This window comes from Abramis brama, assembly GCF_963993115.1.
Source record: "Abramis brama genome assembly, contig: SCAFFOLD_62, whole genome shotgun sequence".
Taxonomy (NCBI): Eukaryota; Metazoa; Chordata; class Actinopteri; order Cypriniformes; family Leuciscidae; genus Abramis; species Abramis brama.
The window spans coordinates 212,808-232,850 of NW_028155987.1; the positions used below are offsets into that span (position 1 = coordinate 212,808).

Here is a 20,043-nt window from a genome sequence, read left to right on the forward strand (position 1 = left end):
GAATATGGTTGCTAGGTGGCTCTAAACGGTTGCTAGGGTGTTCTGGGTGGTTGCTATGGTGTTACTAGGTGGTTGCTATGGTATTACTAGGTGGTTGCTAAGGTATTTTTGGTTGTTGCTATGGTGTTACTAGGTAGTTGGTAGTTGTCTAAGATGGTTAAAATATTTAGAGTTCTTAAAATCTTTAATAACGAGTGCCTTTAGTATGGCATTCAGCCTCATTACTAATCTAATCTGATATGTTTTATAATTAGGACATCACATTTACCATAATAGTATTATGTCAGATGCACAATAGTCGTACATGACACAAATTACAAACAAAATGCATGCTTGTTTATTTTGGTATAATCAAATTCTCATCAAATTAACTTTTAAAACAACCTATGGGCAATTTTTCTACCTGACCTATGTAAATATTAACAGCAGATGTAGTGATTTATACTGTAGAACTGTGTGTAAATCCTGAGTTGAGGGGTCGTGAGCTGCAGAATGCAACCAGTTACTTATAGTGCGGCGTTTTGCATGGCGTCCCCACTGCGTATAGCTACGCAAAATGAAGTGACCGTTCGAAAAGGGAACTCCTCAGTATATTGTAACCTCAGTTCCCTGAGAGTAGGGAACGAAATATATTTCGTAGCCGGCCGCACTTTAGTAACCTGGCAAGTTGTCGCTTCAGTTGTTAAACCTGCTAAAATGAAGTTTTTCGGGGTCTAAAAATATCATAAAAGAATAATAATATGGGCTAAGGCCGCGCCCCCTTGGCGGGCTGACGTGTAATGGCGTGATGATAGTTCATTGGCGCACATGTCAGAGGCACCCGCGCCATTGGATGTGTGCAGTTGCCGCAGCACAGCCAATGAGCGAGCCAGACACTCACTGTGCTAGCTGTGCAGATGCAAAATGCGTTTTACATTATAGGCTTCAGTAAATCGAGGAAAAGGAGTTTCCCCTTTTCCCGCAATCTGTAAAAATGCACGGAAACTTTAAGGTTAAAGTAACCTTCCACAAATATTTCTTACATTTGAAAGGTTTGATTTGGCTATGCCAGTAATATGAAGACACCCTTTCTCAAATAACATTCACCCTTTTCTTACAAAACGTATATGAATATGCTTAGCTTATATCTGATGACATTGTGTGTATGTTTTCTAGAATTAATGGAAAATCTGTATTAATACATTTTCTTGGACAGAATGGAAATTGTAGTACCACATGCATGTACAGACGGTGGATCTGAAAGACGCATACTTTCACATTCAGATAGCTCTCATCACAGGCACTTCCTGGGATTCGTGTTCGAAGGTGTCACTCCTCACGTTCGAGAAAAACGCAGCTAGTGCTTTTCCCTTTGAGACTCAGTAGGGAGCGCGTATTAGTCTACCTAGACGACTAATGCAAAGAACTAAAGCCCCGCCTCACCCAGTTCGGGTACCGGACCTGGTTGAAACACTCATGCATTAGTGTTTCAACCAGGTCCGATACTCGAACTGGATGAGGCGGGGCTTTAGTTCTTGTATTCACTTGCTACGCCATGTGTAAAAAATGTCTGTCAACTCGCACCCTATGTTTGTGAAAATACACACAATGTCATCAGATAAAGCAAATATTCCTATACGTTTTGTCAGAAAAGGGTGAATGGTTTTAGAGAAAGGGCGGCTACATATTAATGATTGATTTTTTGCGCCATGGAGGGAGGGAAAGGCAGTTTGAATACAGTGATAGTGCGCGCGCGCGCGCGACCGGCTCTGTCTCTCTCTATGCTCGTTCTTTCAGAAACAAGCGCCCCCTGTCACGAGCGCTGCAGTCAGTCATCTATCACCATTCAAGGTGGCCGCCAAAAAAAAAAAAACATTAGCTATAGGCCGAGCTCAAAAGAGCCCAACCCCAAGTAATTTTGTCTTTCTGATCCAAAGATATAATCTCACAAATTTTGTGCCAATATTAAATCTTTGGGACTTTTTTCGGCTGAGCCAACAACCATGTCTGTAAGATATTGTGGATATGGCTTATATGTTGCAATATGGTTTCTAGGTGGCTCTAACGGTTATGTTGTTCTGAGTGAACACTATATATTGATAGATTTAAACTAAGTTCCTTTTTTAATTATTATAAAGTCATAAGATTTCCTATCATTTGTTTTAATGAGATACTAGTTTAGCCTATTTTATTAGTGCATAGAATTTTGACGTGAACAAATGCATAGATCCGCAATGGCTTAAAATACCATTAAAAGCACTGTTCTGTTAGCACGTTTTGGTTGTGTGCAGCACATAAACAGCGCGCGAGTCGTTTCGCGCTTGAAATGATTTAAAAACAAATTTTCTGTGACCGCGCTTTTTAGATTTGTGCGTCATCGAAATTTTTATTTTATAACAACAAGTATCCGCCACCTGACCTCAAGTAATGTGAAGAACAAATAATTTAATACATTTGTAAAAACGCTCTTTATTTGAATGAGTGGGTGGCTCTTAAAAGAGCCGTTGTTGCCTGGGATGGCAGAGGGGGTAAGACATGGTGGCTTCAGCTTTGGAGTTCCACCCGCAGAGCTTCTCTGAGGTTGTCCAGGAGAAGCCGGTTTCCCTCTGTGCTCAGGTGAACTCCGTCTCTGCACAGATGGGAGAGGCCGATGTTTCGATGGCGAATGGCGCGCATCTGTCTCCCTGCCAAGAAGCCGGTAACCTTCCCATTGATGAACCGCCGGCTGCGTTCCACGCCGTAGGCAGACCTGCCAATCTGACCTCTCCATTTCAAGCGTGGCAGAATGTATGAGAACACCAGCCTCGTCCTGGGAAACATCTCGAAACATGTGCCCAGGTCCCGCGTTATTTCCCTAAGGAAACTCAAGCGATCGCGGCCCTCCCGGAGCAAACTGTTTCCACCCAGGTGTATTATCAAAATGTCCGGAGCTTGAGCTCTGCTCCGAAGAGAGCGCAGAGCTGGAAGCAATTGCTCCCAGAGTCTACCTCCTCTGCCATCCCAAGTGATCTTACAGGGAAGATCGAGGTTTGCATCCAGGCCCTGCTCACATATGTGAGAACGCAACCTGCGCATAATAGAACTGCCAACTATCCATACTCGTGGTGCCATCTCAAAGACAAGTGAGGGGAACTGCGATTTACCGCCAGTATTAATATGAGTGCTGCATGTTTGATTGGCTGTTTTTGCACATTCTACAGGCCCCACCCAACAGCACTTCAGAATAATAATTAGAATTATTAACGTATATGTATTCCAATTTATTGCTTATAAAACTGTTTATGATTTGTGACAATGTTTACATTTCAATATTTATATGGTAATATATACTGATTTTTAGCGTTTTGGATGTGCAGACCCTCTTACTATTTTAAAGTACCAATAACAATTAATAAAAAAATAAAAAATAACGTTACGATGTCCAGAAATTTAGAAACAGTGCATTGGGTATAATTGATTGTTTAATGAGATCTAGCTGCTATTAGTTGTAGATCCTACTACCAAATATTTTCAGGCTGATAAATGCATATCCGCGATGTTTGTCTGTCTACGTTAATAGTCCAGCGGTTGAACTTTTGCCTCTCGTGTCAGGGGTTCTAGGATCTAATCCGCAATCATAAAAGTTTTTTTTTTTTTTTTACTAACCAAACAGAATAGGCTGATTAGTGGTTGCATATAGAGCACAGACACTTAATTAGTGTGCATTTTTGTTGTTATTCCACCGGAAGCTCAGCACAGACGCACAACAGGTTTATATTGTGTTCGTTACCATGACTACCATCTGCACGTCCCTGCACGTGCTTCTTGTGTAGCCAGGTCGTAGCAAATGAAAAGAAATCATACAGCACAATCTATAACTTAATACTGAGCAACAGTGCATCATTTGTATTGTTTTAAATGGCAGATTCGTTTGTGTGAAGGACCCAAGTAGAGGACGCATGTGCAGTTACTTTATAAAAGGCACTTAACTGTGACACCCCATCGATCATACTGCACATTTTCCTTTTTGTTTAAACCAATCATTGAAGTGTGTTAAATTATAATTCATTTTTATTGTTTTTTTAAATAATTGTTTAATTTTTTTTTTGTTATGTAAAAATTAAAAAACAACTGTACTGTAGTTTAAAATTATAATATGACACCACACCTACTATACCTACTTTGGTCATAACAGCAATCGCTGGAAGCCACTTCTGCTCATCAGATCGCATAGTTTATTGGAATATGAATAGAAATAATGATTTTGTCTAAATAAATGAAACAAACTTCTAAATGTATCAATATTCCTCCAATTATGCACACTTCTGGATTAAAATGCCATTTGGATGCTGTTCAGTGAAGCTGTGTGAAGACACGTTAACAGGTGTGTCTGAATATGAATGCATGTTATTCTTTTCAAAGCATCAAACATTAATTGATCGTTGATATCCTGTACATGTAGTGGTCTTGATTTTATAAGTGTTGAGTATATAAAGCTCATTTAAATGTAAGCTTTTAAATGACCCCCTTACCATCTTAAAGAACCATCTGTGAATATACCTGGATCTTCTCTTAAGTTCACAAGAAAATATTCATAATGTGACAATGAGTAACTTTCAATACCATTCAATAAAGACAAAAACACAGTATGTGCCAATTAACCAAATGTTTATTTAAAAGATTTTTTTTAAACGCCTGTTGTGTCAAATTTCACCCAGCAAATGGATTAGATCCTAGTGTTGTACTAGTTATTACTTTGTATTAAAATTCTTTACAGCATTACCCCTAAGATTATAAAAAGCATTTTTTTAAATTATGTACTAGTTTAGCCTGAATGTGAATGTTAGCTATACTGTTCCCATGTCTTAGTGCTTTAATAGGTTATTTGCGTGTTAGGTCAAAAGTTTATTACCTGCCTGGTTCAGATTTCACGATTTTAGCACGATTTTGGCACAATCTGTTTGACGTAGGGTGTCGTGGGGATTCGTAAACGACAATGGGTGTCGGGACGCAAGATTCGATCGTTTCATCTCATATAGCGTGTCATAGTGGGCGACAACCTCTGCGATGCTTCAGGACATCATGACAGAAAGACTAGCATGTTTAATTTTTGAACGGTCCTCCACGACGGGTTGAGTATGTGAGCGAGAGTGAGAGTGCGAACAACAGTGAGTGTGTGTGTGCGCCAGTGAGCGAGTGTGTGTGTAGTGAGCAGGTGTGTGTGCGCGAGTGTGTGAGCGAGGGACAGTGAGTGTGTGTGTGTGCTTGAGAGAGTGAGTGAGTGAGAGAGCGCAAGTGAGTGAGCGAGGGACAGTGAGTGTGAGTGTGTGTGTGAGTGTGTGCGAGTGAACGTGTGTGAGTGAATGTTTGCGAGTGAATGTGTGCATGTGACGGCATGCGATGACTGGTCGGAAAGCAACGTGTAGTCTGACATGTTTCTTGTTAGGAGTCAAAATCGTGTAATCTGACACCGTGACATTTTAACAGACACAAAAATCTTGTAATCTGAACCAGGCATTATTCATTGTGTCAGGCTGTCTGTTGAGATGTGTTCATTGCGTGAGTTCATATCATGATGACGATGAAAATTCGATGTATCGTTCAGCCCTAGTTGTGAATACATTTTGTAAAAATGCTCTTTAGTTGAATGAGTGGGTAGCTCTGAAAAGAGCCGTTGTTGCCTTTAAAAGGACATTTGGCTTCAACTTTGGAGTTCCACCTGCAGACCTTCTCTGAGGTTGCTCAGGAGAAGCTGGTTTCCCTCTGTGCTCAGGTGAACTCCGTCTCTGCACAGATGGGAGAGGCCGATGTTTCTATGCTGAATGGCGCGCATCTGTCTCCGTGGATATCCTGAGGGCAGAGGAGGTAAAACATATATGATAATGTTAGTGAATTTATTTGAATTGTTCTGATTCTCCAAGACTTATTGAGCAGCATAGTTGATGGGTCAAATGTAAGCCTGGCAAAATACCATTTTTGCTCTGTCACTTCTGAGAACCATCATGCACGTTAAAATCAAAGCTTTTCACATCAAATCATACACCTTTGAACAAAACCCATGGTTTTTCCTGCATTTAACTTTTTTAGCATTTATTAATCTTTGTTAGTGATTTTTAACATTTACTAATACTGGTACATTGTTAAAATTAAAAGTTTTAAGTGCTAACATTAGTAAATACAGTGAACTAACATGAATAAACATTAAACAGCAGTTTTTAAAATAAATAACATAGTCTAAAATAAATAAATAAAATTAAGTTCATACTGGAGTGATTAAAATCATAAAGCGCAAAGCAAGTTGTTGTTAGCTACCTGTTAATTTTATTCAATTGTTAGCTATATGGTAGAAAATTAAGACTATTAGTTTAAATAAACCTTTTGATGCTACTTTTTTTAGTTTAACTTTTTAATATCAATATAACAAAATTATAATTGTATCTTACAAAACTATGAAATCCAGTGGTAAAATCTGCTCTTTTTTTAAATAAGAGGGCAAGATAGGACAGAAGTGTCTGTTGGCCACCAACGAAGACCATTTTTGACCCGGGAAAAACAATGAAACCATTGTAAAATAAAATGCACTGAAACACTAGACCTTATCAGTAGTATTGACAAACTTTACCTCAGTCTGCTTCTTCCTCTGTTTCTTCATTCTTCAGCGTTGTCCTCAATGCCATAGATATTTGGACCTCTTCTCCGGGCATGAAACTAATAAATTAACAATGGGATCACTAATACACCCGGTACTAATAAACAAAAAAAAGAAAGAAACTCAGAAATAAAACTTACGGAAAGAAATTGGCACGTAATCTGGTATCCAGCTCGTCATCGTCATTGATGTAGCACACGTGATCTTCTCAGACAATCTGACTTCATTTGGCTGGTTCCTGAAAAACATTAAAATCAAAATTAGATTCAAATATAACATTTCGATTCAAATGCGGTTATGAAAAGCAGTAGTACACCGACTGAAGCAAAATCTTTTAACACTTAGCTTTAGAAGGTATATTGCACACTCGTATCCAGACAGGACTGCTATGGTCTCCCAATTCTTCCTGCAACTTTATAGAAGTGCACATATCAATCATAGAATAGCAGGGGACTGCATATCCCGCACAGATTGTCACAAATTGTGTAGATTGAAATCAATTCAAGTTAAAATGTATGTTATAAGGTCAAAATCAAACATTACAATGGTGTCTTGCTACTTCTCTCTTTCCCTTGTCTTTTATAACTTACTGCTACTGTTGCTCAATGACTGTCTGTGTCCTCCCTGGAGCTGTCACACTACTCCTCTGTCCTTCCTGCTGCTGCTGAGGTTGCTCCTTCCTCGTAGCTCAGTGGCATAAACCCTAAACATGACCTAACCACAATCTCCTAACCACAATCTAACCGCAACACGACCATACGCGCCAACCCGTTTGATTAAGGCTGTCGAAGCCCCGCTGATGTCATGTATCCAGGTCCATTGGCAACGGTTCCGTATGGCCTACCTAACAACCCGACCATACGCGCCCAACCGTTCAACTAAGGCTGTCGAAGCCCCACTGTCTCATTTAAAGCAAGGTTCAGTGGCAAACGGTTCCGTATGGCATACTAACCTACCGCAACACACAACAATACCGGTCCATCACAAAAACTCATTTACGCAAAATACAGTACACGGGATTGTGATAACTATGATAACTATGCAAGACACCTGACTGAAGGCACAAATCCGGATGAGAGATGTAAATATGATCCAATAGAGTGTTCTTTTTGGTTGTTGCTGTGGTGATCAGTTGCGTGTATCCTTTAGACTGAAACAATTCCAGAACAGTTTTTTTCCCTGCGCAGAGATCCTCATTAAAATCTCCACAGATTATTACAGGATGTTCGTCCACGATGTCCAAATAATCCAGCAGACTCTTCAAGTTTTCCAGGAATCCTTCGAATCCGTAGTGTGGTGGCCTGTAGACAGCAGCGATTGTTGCTTTGATCGGGCTATCTACTTTGATGACGACATACTCCAGATCAGTCACATTTTGAATAAACTGCCTAGCCTGAGCTGATATATGCTCTTTGCAATAGATTGCGACTCCACCGCCAGCTTTCTGTGCAATTTCTTGGTGTGTCGAGTAGGAGACATGTCTGTTACGCAGAAACATGTTGTATCCATCCAATTGGACGTGAGGTGTAGTGAATGATCCGGTCAGGTGAGTTTCCGTCATGCAAAGAATATCCGATAGAAGCAGTTCATGATGGCATCTGATGTCTTCAATGTGGGATGACAGTCCTTCTGTGTTGTGATGGATGATTTTAAGCGTTTGATCCATGTTGGTTTCCCTCACCTGCTGCAAAAGTGGCATGATTCCTTTAAACGTCGCTCTTGTCATGTTTCCCAATGAGGCTGTGACAGTAGGATCTGCATATATCTTCTTTTCACTGAAGTCCATAATGTGCAGTCCACGAAGCGAGGTCGTTCTGCTGAGGGCAACGTAGGCCATTCCCGGCTCGAAAATCTTCTTCAGTGAGACAACGGCATTGTCCATCGTCATGCCTTGGACTTTGTGAGCTGTGCAGGCGTAGGCTAACTTGATGGGGAATTGTCGACGAACTGCCCCTTTCCTAAGAGTTTCTTCGGATCTCTCGATGTAAACCAAGTCGTCTTCTTCACCTTGCACCCTTTTGCGGTGTTTCTTGCCTGCGTTTGGATTGTCAAGCTGAAGTCCTAACATTTGCACGGTGTTGATTCCATCTTTTGTCTTATTGACAATGTTTGCAATCTTTCCAAAACACCCATTGACAATTCCATCTTCAACATCCAGATTCCTAGTCACCATTATGCGTACTCCCAACGCAATTTGTATGGTGTCAGGCAAGTCGTCCTTTTTTCCGGTGATGGGCTTCATTTGTCTCTTCATCCCTCCTGTTCTTGGGTCTTTCCTGTAGTCTTCGGCATCGATGGTAATGATGTCAGTGTGAAGAGCATGGATTGTTTTCGTATTGTGTTCGTGAACTTCCTTGTTTGTGGCAAATATGTGCAGTGCATCACACGGGCAGTCTTTGGGGTCCTTCACTGCCTGGAGTAGCAAAGCTCTATCTTCTTCGGCGAGATCGTCGGTCTTCTGCTTCACCCGTAGGCGGTTTAAAAGTTGGGCAAAAGCCAGGTCTTCTTTCTGACGCATGATCTCGGTGAGGGTAATCATTTGGAAATGGTCTTTCCAGAAGTCCAAAACATCCTCTTCGTACACGCAGAGTGGTTTGGCTTTACCCAGAGGTGGCAGTTGGTAAAAGTCGCCCACGGCGAGGACAGAGATTCCCCCGAAAGGTTTTTTACTGCCTTTGATTTGCTGACATCTCCAGTTTATGTAGGCAAAAAGATCCTTCGAAATCATGGACACTTCATCGATGATAAGAATCTCCACGTCGCGTAGTCTTGCTCGTAGTTCATCTAGGGCATTTCCAAGTCCTTGATACGGTGGCTTCAGATTCCTTGGAAGTTTCAAGATGGAATGCAGAGTTTTACCGGATATGTTGAACGCTGCCGTTCCAGTAAACGCACTCAAGAGCACCGTAGGCACGGATAGATCTCCTTCCTCTCGTAGTCGAGGCAGTTGTCGCAGAATCTTGGTCGCTTCCGTGTATATGCACTTGATGACGTGTGATTTGCCACAACCAGCACCACCTGACACGAAGTAGAAAAACTGTTCCGGATTATGACCCCACACACGCTTCTGACACCACTGGCAGACCGTGTAGAATATGGCTGCCTGCGTCTCGTTTAGACTTCTAAACAACCTCCTGACAAATTCGATGCTCATCTGCGGTGCCTCTATTTGTGGCACGACTCCATCTCCATGTTCAAGAATCTGAAATTCTGGGACATCATCTTGTACATCCTCATCATCTGGATTGATGTCTTGTCGTTCTGCAACGCACTCTAAACGATCCACTTCAATCTCTGGTGCAAAGGCGGCCCATGCGTTCTCGGGTGGCCCTTGCTGTTGCAGCTGATCGAACGCCTTATCCACCTCGTCGCTGTGTTTTTCGAATTTTTCCTTGTGTGCTTGCACTATGGCGCAGACAGGGAAAAGCAAACCAGGGGTTGTCCAGGGTAGTTCCACCTTTGCACTCTTGTAAAATGTTTCATATGTCGGAAATCTAGGCGGTTTTAGCTGTTCGTTGCTTCGATGTGGCATATAAAGCTTAAGTAATCTACTGTAAAACTTTTCGGGTTGTTTTTCCTCCGAATAACGTGCATACCTAATAACTGCAGCCTTCCCAGTTCTTTTCTGAAAAAAGCCCATGCCGTAGAGCAGCTGGTGAACATTCTTGCCTTTTGTTTGTTGACCGTACACGATGCGGCACTCCGAAGCAAATTCTGCCAGACACATCTTCTCAAAGTCACGCGTTTGAGGCCTTGCTCTGTATTTCTCTATCATCCCTGACATCCACACATCCTCCGAATCAGGATTTTTGTTTTGTAGGACGCTTAGGGGAAGACTCATCTTAAGCGCGTCATCGTCCGTCGGTAGAAACACAACACTTCGTGAACACTTCTTCAACGGTAAGCTGCATGTTCGTGCCACAGACTCCTGAGCGCTAACTTGCCTGTGTTTTGAGTAGGCTTGCATTATCTGCTTCATTTCATCTTCCTCGCTAACGTTCGTCTCACGCACACTCTTGATTACGTTCTTAAGTAAATCGCCCATTTCATGCTCCGGCTTGGAAATATACGAAAGCATATACATAACGCAGCTAAAAGCGTCAAGAACGAACTGAATGTCCATATTAGCGTTCCATGCCCTCAACAAATCGGGATTGTATCCATTCACCCAAGACTCCTTTGGATCACGCTTCAGCAGAATCACGTTGGTATTGGACAATGCTTCGACGTTCTCATTGTAGTCATCGATGGACAACTTACTCTTTGTCAGTAGGTCTGACAAGCTGTCAAAAGAGGCTTGGGGGTCATTCAACAGATCCCACACCGGCTTGAGTTTTGTCCTGGCTTCGCTCATTGCCTTTTGAGCAGCCTCCCGTCTCAACTTTCTTCTGTCTGCTTGCTTTTGCTCTTTCTCATGCTCTTCTTCAGGACGCTGTGGTTGTTTAGATGCAAACATGCAGCTTCCAGATGGAGAAGTGTCCGTGTCATCCTCTTCTTCAGGACGCTGTGGTCGCGGACGAGTGATCGTGGTGCTAGACACCGGTAGTTTGGGGAACCCAAATCGACACAATAGATTTCCCTTCTTACAGGACTTTGAGTGGTTCCTGCTGTGAAGCTGGACCTCTGTGACGATCTTGTGAAGCTCAGGATCAGCCGAGGGATCGGGCAACTGGCAGGTTATGTTGCGGTCAATAAAGTCACAAACATCCTTATCAGAGTCCTTTTCAAACTCGGGTGCGTCCTTTATCCAAACAAGAAGATGGATATGTGGGCTTCCTCTAGCTTGAAACTCCACTCGGTAAAAGTAGTCCTCAACTTTACCAATGGGTTGGGCAGGCGACAAAAGCAGATGAGTCATTAGCGCATCCACCCGCTTCTCAAACATACGCATGACAGTGACCGGATTGCTTCGGAGGATTTCACACTTTGTCGTCCAGTCAAGCTCGGAAAAGTCGACGTGTTCACCTTGCTGGGCCTTGATTGCTGTAATTACTTCAGGCCATCTCATTTCGGCTGCACTGAATGTGCAAAAAAACGTAGGGGTTCCTAACTGTCTTATCATAGCCTGTAGATCCCTCAAAGTTTTCTCCCAATACGATGGAGAGCCTCTCAGTGGTTGCATGAACCGCGTGGCGTCTCTGTTGTGTACCAATCTTTCAATCTCCCGGTTGTCTTGAAGCAGTCTGTTAGAAATTCTTCGGCCATCTCTTGTGAGAGGTTTGCCTTTTCGCAACTGAATAGACATGCTGTTTCTAGCCAGTTGCGTTTCTGTTACAAACTGTGCAAAGAAAAGATAACTCTGATCTTTTGCAAAACGCGTGTCCACGCTGAACAATCTCACGTTGAAATACATACTGGGAGATATTGAAATTTGTCTTTCCTCATCAATGGAATTTTGTCCAGTGGGGAATTGAACAGGGAAAGCCATAGCTTCCAGCTTTGGGATCTTGAAAAATCCAACAGGCTTTTGTCCTTGTGCAGGTGCGATACTAAATATTCCCTCACCGTACGACAAGATCTCCTGTCCGATGTCGGGCGGCTGCATGCACGTGTCTAATGTGAGCCCGGGTCGAAGCTCATCCTTTTCCTCGACGCTAACGTGTTGCTCATCCTGCTCAGCAACATCGACTTCTTGTTGCATCTCAGAGACTTCAGCTTCCTCGTCTAGGTGACTTTCAGAGACATCAGCTTCCTCATCTATGGGACTTTCGAATATAGCCGTTTCTCTTATGGAGATGTTCCTGTATTCCGAATGCATTGCTTTCAGCTTCGATAAAGCTGCAAGTACGTTATGCATGTTCACCGTGTGGAACTGCTGGTATCCTTTGAACTTAACGTGTCTCTTCAGCTTCACCTGCAGCAGCTGGGCCTCACTTCTTGGTCTTGGCAGAGAGTTGACAGTCTTCTCCATCTCGGAGGGCACACACACGACGGCACCACGTACTGCTCTCTGCTGTCCTTTGGGTAATGCAACTATTTTTGCAAATGGTAAAATTTTTGCAATGAGTTGACGTTCAAGGACATTTAATTCATCCAATTCCGCAGGGATTGGTGGCAACTCCAGTTTGTTGGCTGCTGCAATTGAAGACATCTGTCCTCTCTTGAGGTGGCTGTCACAAGTGTGGCAAATCCATTCCTGTCTTCTCTCTTCCGGAACTACGCAGGAACCTGAGCAGGCATTATCACAAGCGTGAACATACTTCCCAGTTAGGCAAGACGCTGCAACATGAACGTTTTTGTAATAACTTGTTCTATTACAGACCTTGACTTGATTAGGAAACAGGGCTCTGTGACAGACTGTGCAGACATGTGTAGGGCCATGCTGAATCTTACACCGGAATGCATGTATGGCACTTTCCATCACTTTGTTAACACAAGGCTGGGGTGTTTCCTGGCTGGGACGGATGTATGGTTTATATTTATTTTTGATCCGCAGTGCGCATTGCAATCGATGAAGAACGTGATATGTAGCATCACCCGCACATTTCTGGGTCTTGCGCAGGGTACATCGCAGGATGTGATGTGCTCTGAACTCTGGGTCACCTGCATATCTGTTAACCATGTAGGCTTTCATTTTCCGCTGGAAGAGAGTATCTGTGCTGTACCTCTTCTTAATGTACTCTTTCTTCTTCTTTTGGAAGAGAGCATCTGTGCTGTACCTCTTCTTACTGTATTCTTTCATCTTCTTCTGGAAGAGAGCATCTGTGCTGTACCTCTTCGTCATGTTTTCTTTCATCTTCTTCTGGAAGAGAGCATCTGTGCTGTACCTCTTCGTCATGTTTTCTTTCATCTTCTTCTGGAAGAGAGCATCTGTGCTGTACCTCTTCTTCATGTTTTCTTTCATCTTCTTCTGGAAGAGAGCATCTGTGCTGTACCTCTTCTTCATGTTTTCTTTCATCTTCCTCTGGAAGACGGTATCCGTGCTGTATCTTCTCACTATAGACCATTTCATTTGGTTTCGGAAGAGAACATCTTGATTATACTTTACCTTATTTGCTTCTTTTTTCTTTGATTGGTATTGCAAAGAAGTGGCATACCTCCGTCTCTCACAATCCCTTTTTTTATGTTTCCTGGTGGCATAAGTTGCAGCCGGGTTCTTAGGTTCTCTGCCTTGTTTTGACATTTTAAATGTTTTACGCAATTCTTTTCTTCTTCTGTGCTTATTTGTTTTATCTGCCACATCTCGGTTTTCAGCTCCTGAGCCAACAAGATTTACTTTGGCTCCAACATTTGTTGCTGGTTCTGGTAGAGCTGAAATCACTTGTGATACCTGTTCACAAACAGATGTTGAAGGCAGTTGGACAGACAGCTCTGTTTCAAAAGACACAGGCATGAATTCATAGCTGGTCTCATCACCACGATCCCGGAAGATCTGGAGAACTCTGTCTGCCATGTCACTCAGGTGGGTGAAAGTCAACATGACAGCAGTTCCATGGCCAGTAGGATGGGGCAAGCCTGCAGCAGTCCTCGAGTGAGAATCAAAGTATCCGTACCTTCCAGATCTGTCTCTGAACACAGCAATACACTCTGGAGCAACAAGGAGCAGAGCATGACTGACATCTGCTGATAGACACTGTAGCCTTTCAGTGAGAGGAATCCACCACTCTTCAGTGCCAGGGGTCCCTGTGGCTCTGAGGTATCCAAACATCACTCCTGACTTCAGCACATTATGTGTCCGGTGAAATGATTCAACGCTCAACGGTACTTCCTCCATTGTCAGATGGTTGCGCTTAAACCTCCTTTCAGCAATAAGCTGCATTTTAATAAAGACATATAACGCATCTCCTTCCTCTAAAACTCTATCAAGGTCAGGCATCTTGAACGTAATCCCTTCACTCTGATTAGCTAAAAATGTCAACGCAACGCACGTGCACTGATGATTTCTAGAGAAACTGTCATACCTATCATCACCTTGACAATGAGATGCCTGCACAGACAAAACCCTGGGTGCAATATCACCACCTTCTACATACGTTCTACCCGAAAACTGAGCTACAGCTGCACTGGTGCTTGCCTGTTCAACCTGTAAATAATCATTCATGGAATTAGGCTGTTGGTAAAAATTAGTGTTATAGAATCTGTGTTAAATTTTAACTTGCACTTCATAGTGTTTGGGACAAAGACATTTTTGCTAAACAGTATTAAAGATAAACTAAAAAACTAAAAAGGCATTTAAAATTAAAGATTAATTAATTAATTTATTTGATTAACAATTTACATTGTAATAAACACTGCATGTTTTTCTCTGATCAGCTTGTGTACCACAGCTATGTGTTATTATATTTTGTTTAATATTCCACTAATAAGATACATTTACTTCATAAACAGCCTTCTTTTTTATCCCTTCTGTTTATCCCCTCTGTTGTCAGTGATTCTTTGAATGGACACAAACACTGTACTGTAGCCTACACACGCTGCCTGGTATTGGTTATTGGTTTCGGAGCATTTTTAAGAGTACGAGTACATGAGCTCAGTATTGGGCCCAATACTGATATTGGTGCATCCCTAATGGAGATTATCAATCAACAATCTACTGATATTCATATACTTATAGCAAGTGAGCATTGTTGTTTTTTTTGTATTTTTTTATATCTAGAGCTGCACGATTAACAGAAATTAAATCAAAATCACAATTTGGCTTAGTGTGATTATTTAAAAAATTGCAATATTTTAATTACATAAGTATATGCGCAGCACTGAGTTTAAAGTGGATCGACCGGTTCACAGTACTCCATCTCTGCAAGCACTGTAAATTTGAGTCACTTATAAAAGGTGTATTTGAAAATCATTGAATAAGGCAGAAATTATATTATTTTAAAGTGTTGTATAGAGTGATAAAGTCATTATGATTAGCATTGCAGGGCTCCAGGCTGCGACCAAAAATGTCGTCATATACGACTATTTTTTGAGAATTTGCGAGTTAAAATTTGATGTGGTCGCATTTGTGAAATCGTGACAGCCCTAGTCCCAAACATAAAGGTGCCCTGAAATGAGCATGTTGCAAGACACAGATATCAATAGTACCTGGTTAATCCTGGAGGGTCTAGTCTGGTCATCCTCCAGGTCCAACTTTCTCCAACGAATTTTTTGAGCCTGAGATCTCTTTCCTTTCCGCGGCATCTTTTAAAATATGAAGAGATAAAAAGAAATGACAAAAAAATTATTATTGACACATTTATCTGTTTAACTCACTAATTTGAGTAAATTAACTAACTTCTAAAAGTAGAGATTTTACTTTCAAGTCTCAAATCATAAAAAGTAGCCATGGATTTCCTTTTTAATATTCAAAAGTAATACATATTTAAATGCATTTATTTGTTAGTCAAATTCATTTTAATTGGACACTCTCACTTAGGTAGGCACATACTTTGAACGTTCTCCAGATGTAACAGCTGTTGAGCCTAAAAAGACAAAACCTGTAGTACTCTCAGGAAGAAAACAAACAGTTAAACAAGAACAACAAAAGAGACAATGTGTAAAATTGTAAATTGCAATCAATTTTTTTCCTTTTTTTTGGGGGGGTGGTGGTGGGGTGGGGGTGAAGGTAGAGGACGTGGGGTAAGAAATGAAATAAACTGCTCTCTGTAGAATACTGCAAAACCCGAGGAACCTGAAAAAGATATAAAAACAGATATATTAAGGCACAGGGACTACAATTATGGCGATGGGATGAAAATACCATAATACAGCTTAAGAAACAATATTAATACTAACCAGAGAGAAAAGTGCAGCAGAAAATGCAGGTTGTGCTCTGATCAGTCAGTCTGAAAAAAATAATGACAACATAATGAGATATGACTTTATGATAATGATTATGATAATTTATGATATGTTATCTATATGTAGAATACAGATAATTTTAGGAATTTATCTCAAGAATGTATTTAAAAAAAAAAAAAAAAATCTAGAAGCTGAGTTATGTCAAATATGCGGCCTAAAACCTGTGACTGACTGACCATCCAACAGGTTTACTATATAGGACAAATGGTTTGGAGAATGGATGGGTAAATGTAGTCTTAATTATTTGTGGCATAAACAGTCTTAATTATTTGTGGTACTTTTTCTAATAGCTTTTATATTTCTGATAATTTTTAAACTATAATCAACAAGCCAAATCTGAAGCATTTTGTATTTGTGGCCATGTCCCTAATTAACCCTTTACCTTTGAAATGCAGTAAGGAATGCTTGTGAATCAGTATTCTGAAACAGAGAAAAAGAGTGTCATAAAACTCAACACCACACTCACAAACCATGTAACTTGAACTTTCATTGCAAATAATAACACTGGAAAAAAGCTGACAATGTTCACCTCACTCCAGTCTAAACTATATGATTTAAAAAAAAATGTTTGTCATTTTCTACAAAAATCTACACATTGTTTTATAAATAAACTAAAAATACTGTAGTTTATTAAGGTCAAATCTTGCTAACCACTATTAATAATAATTTTTCAAAAATGGGGTAAGCACTTCTGAGTAAATCATTTGTTTGTAACACTTTACAGTATGGTTTGATTTAACATTAGTTCATGTATTAGGCTAACTAACATGAACTAACCATGAATAATACATTTGTTCCTGTATTTATTAATCTTTGTTAATCTTAGTTAATAAAAATAAAGCTTTTCATTGTTTGTTCATGTTTCTTCACAGTGCATTTACTAATGTTACCAAATACAACTTTTGATTTCAATAATGTAGGCTACTAGTAAATGGTGAAATTAACATTGACAAAGATTACTAGTTTATTAATAGTTAATGTTGTAAACAGGGCTTTAAGTGTAAAATACCGAACTTGTCCTTTAACAAGAGTTTGATAAATGGAACCTTATTGTAGTGTTACCGGTCTGTTATACACCGATTCAGACGTCTTGTGAGTTCAATGTTGGACAGATCAATTGTTTTAACAATTCATAAAGTGAATCGGTTCAAAAGAGTCATTAGTTTGCTAGTCGGATACGCGTTGATTATCCCAGCAGTTAGGACATCGCACAAGATTGAACACATTTCATCACTGAATAGTTTACTGAAAGTGTGTTTTATGTCATTTGAATGTGAGGAACGCTTTTCAGAGAAAATAAGGCAACGGGGTTTTTTTTTCCAGCAGAATTCACACCCAGTGGTATTTCAGGGGAAAAAAATCTCAGAATGCTCGATGTAAAACTTTGTTCTTTCGACCTTTTACCATCGTATCATTTGATTTTGATAAATTGCGCGAGGGAGAGAGCAAGACATCGCTTTGAAGACGTGAGAGTGCGCGCGCGCCGCCGGGGCTCTTCTCTCTCGCTCTCTCTCTCAGTGCGCGCACTTTCACAACCGCAGCAGTCATCACTCACCGATCAAATAAGGCTAAAAAAAATTTCAATGTAGGAAAAACCCAGAAACAAAGCTGTCTATCTACAGTGCAAAATGAATTTCTTACATACATTATATTTGCACTTTGTGATTTATGATTAGAGAATTATATGTGATTGGCTATAGTGCTCAACACTGCATTTGATAGCCATGAACACTGATGTAATGCACCAATCGACATTATTTGGTCATAATTCTTTAGTACCATAAAATACATTCTAAATATAACTTAACTAAAATATAGTGAATTTATTTTAAATTGATAAAAGTTACACTCAAGGTATTTGGAAGGTTCTGAGGCCGACCCACAATAAGGAATAAGTTATCTGAAGAAAAACATATTCATTTTGTCTCTTCACCACTCCTCAAAATACTGTGAATCTCGTCAACATAGTAATCGATGCGTTATGCGTCACATCATGCTTTAATATTGACCAAAAGGCTGCAAATATAGTGAAGCTGGTGTCTATCCTACTTGAAACCAATTCAAACAGATTGTAAACGCGGATTTGTGTAACGTTAGCTGCTAACATGAAGCACGTGACCGCAAGGCGCGAAAAGCAATGTTATCAACTCACTCTTGAGAAATACCAGTAAAACACTCATGGAACTCCCGTTATATTAAAAGCTAAATACAGAGAAAAAATAATTTCTTAACGTTACATACATTATATTTACACTTTGTGGTTTATGATTAGAGAATTCTATCAGTCTCACCGGATTTCATCACCGGTGACTAACGTTAATCTAACTGCCTTTGATTACATGAGGAAACTCTGACGCTGCGTTTGACCTGCATCAATCGACAATTTTCATTATGATATTTCTGCGTCCATATGCATTAAAACAACAGTAACAGTTACCAGAAGTATTGTACATTACATTTAATCTACCATGCTTTAGCTTAAACTAAGCGCCCAAATAACACACTCCTCACGCAGTAATTAAGCTATTGTAAGCTGCACAAACAACAAAAACCAAATGACGTAATATCCATCAGACACGTAAAAAAATATCATGTTACGCTTTAACACAAAGATTGAAGTGTAGACATAACGTATCATATTACCCTTAGAAAAAGGTAGCTTCAGTGCAAACAAAAACGCTTTTTAAAAATTAACTACAACTCATTACAATACGAATAATATTACCTACATTTAATTCAAACAAAGAGCTGCATTTGACAATACAAGGCTTTATAAAACAGCATACTTGAAAACAACCGTCTCCACTCACCTCAAGAGAATAATGGGACAGTTGACCAGCTCTGCTCCAGTGAAGTCGATCTCGCAGCCAATCAGCGGCGAGCTTTGATTGAGCAACCAATAGAATCGAACCTTCTAGTGATGAATCGGCCATGAACGATTCGTTCATTGTGAACAAATCTATGACTCGGGATTATCGAGTTACTTACCGCTCACTCGTTCATTCATTCACTAATCCCTATAGCGTGTGGAATTTAAGTGCACTATATATGCAAGGAGTGAATGATGTAAAATAGCTGTGTCCGAAACCACTCACTCGTTCACTCATTCACTAATCCTTATGGCATCTGAGTGCATTATCTGCAAGGAATGAACGAACTGAAGTGAGTGAATTCGGACCTGATACACGGTGTGTAGGAGAGCTAGAGCTGTCACAGAAACGGCTTTGTCACACGTATTCACGTGATTAAACTACTTTTACCTTACATGTTACTTAGTTTAAAAAATAATATTAATAACAATCATAATGACTTTATTTTGTAATTATACCTCTGTGCCACCTTTGTAGTTTCATCGATTGAATTGGTTAATTATGTTTAATGTGTGTATAATCATTAAATACTATAAAAAATAAAAAAACATTAACAATGGTAAATTATGTAATGTATTTATTGTAAAGGTTTTTTTTTTAGTTTGTTAGAAACTCACACTCACAGATGACATGGTCGTTGAGCGCCCTCAGGCGACCATTATGATTACAAAATGAATAGGGTTGCTAAGGTGTTCTGGGTGGTTGTTAGGTGGTTTCAAGGGTGTTCTGGGTGGTTGCCATGGTGTTGCTAGGCAGTTGCTAAAGTGTTCTGGGTGGTTGCTAGGC

General features: G+C 40.4%; 1 long non-coding RNA gene across 1 annotated transcript; it reads right to left on the reverse strand.

Moving 5' to 3' along the window:
• Positions 1 to 5,325: 5,325 nt before the first annotated feature.
• LOC311077203 lies at positions 5,326 to 7,015 on the reverse strand. Its single transcript, XR_014604803.1, has 3 exons — positions 6,748 to 7,015; positions 6,581 to 6,666; positions 5,326 to 5,808 (listed from the first exon to the last, which is right to left on the reverse strand). It is a non-coding gene; the product is annotated as an uncharacterized lncRNA (long non-coding RNA).
• Positions 7,016 to 20,043: the final 13,028 nt, after the last annotated feature.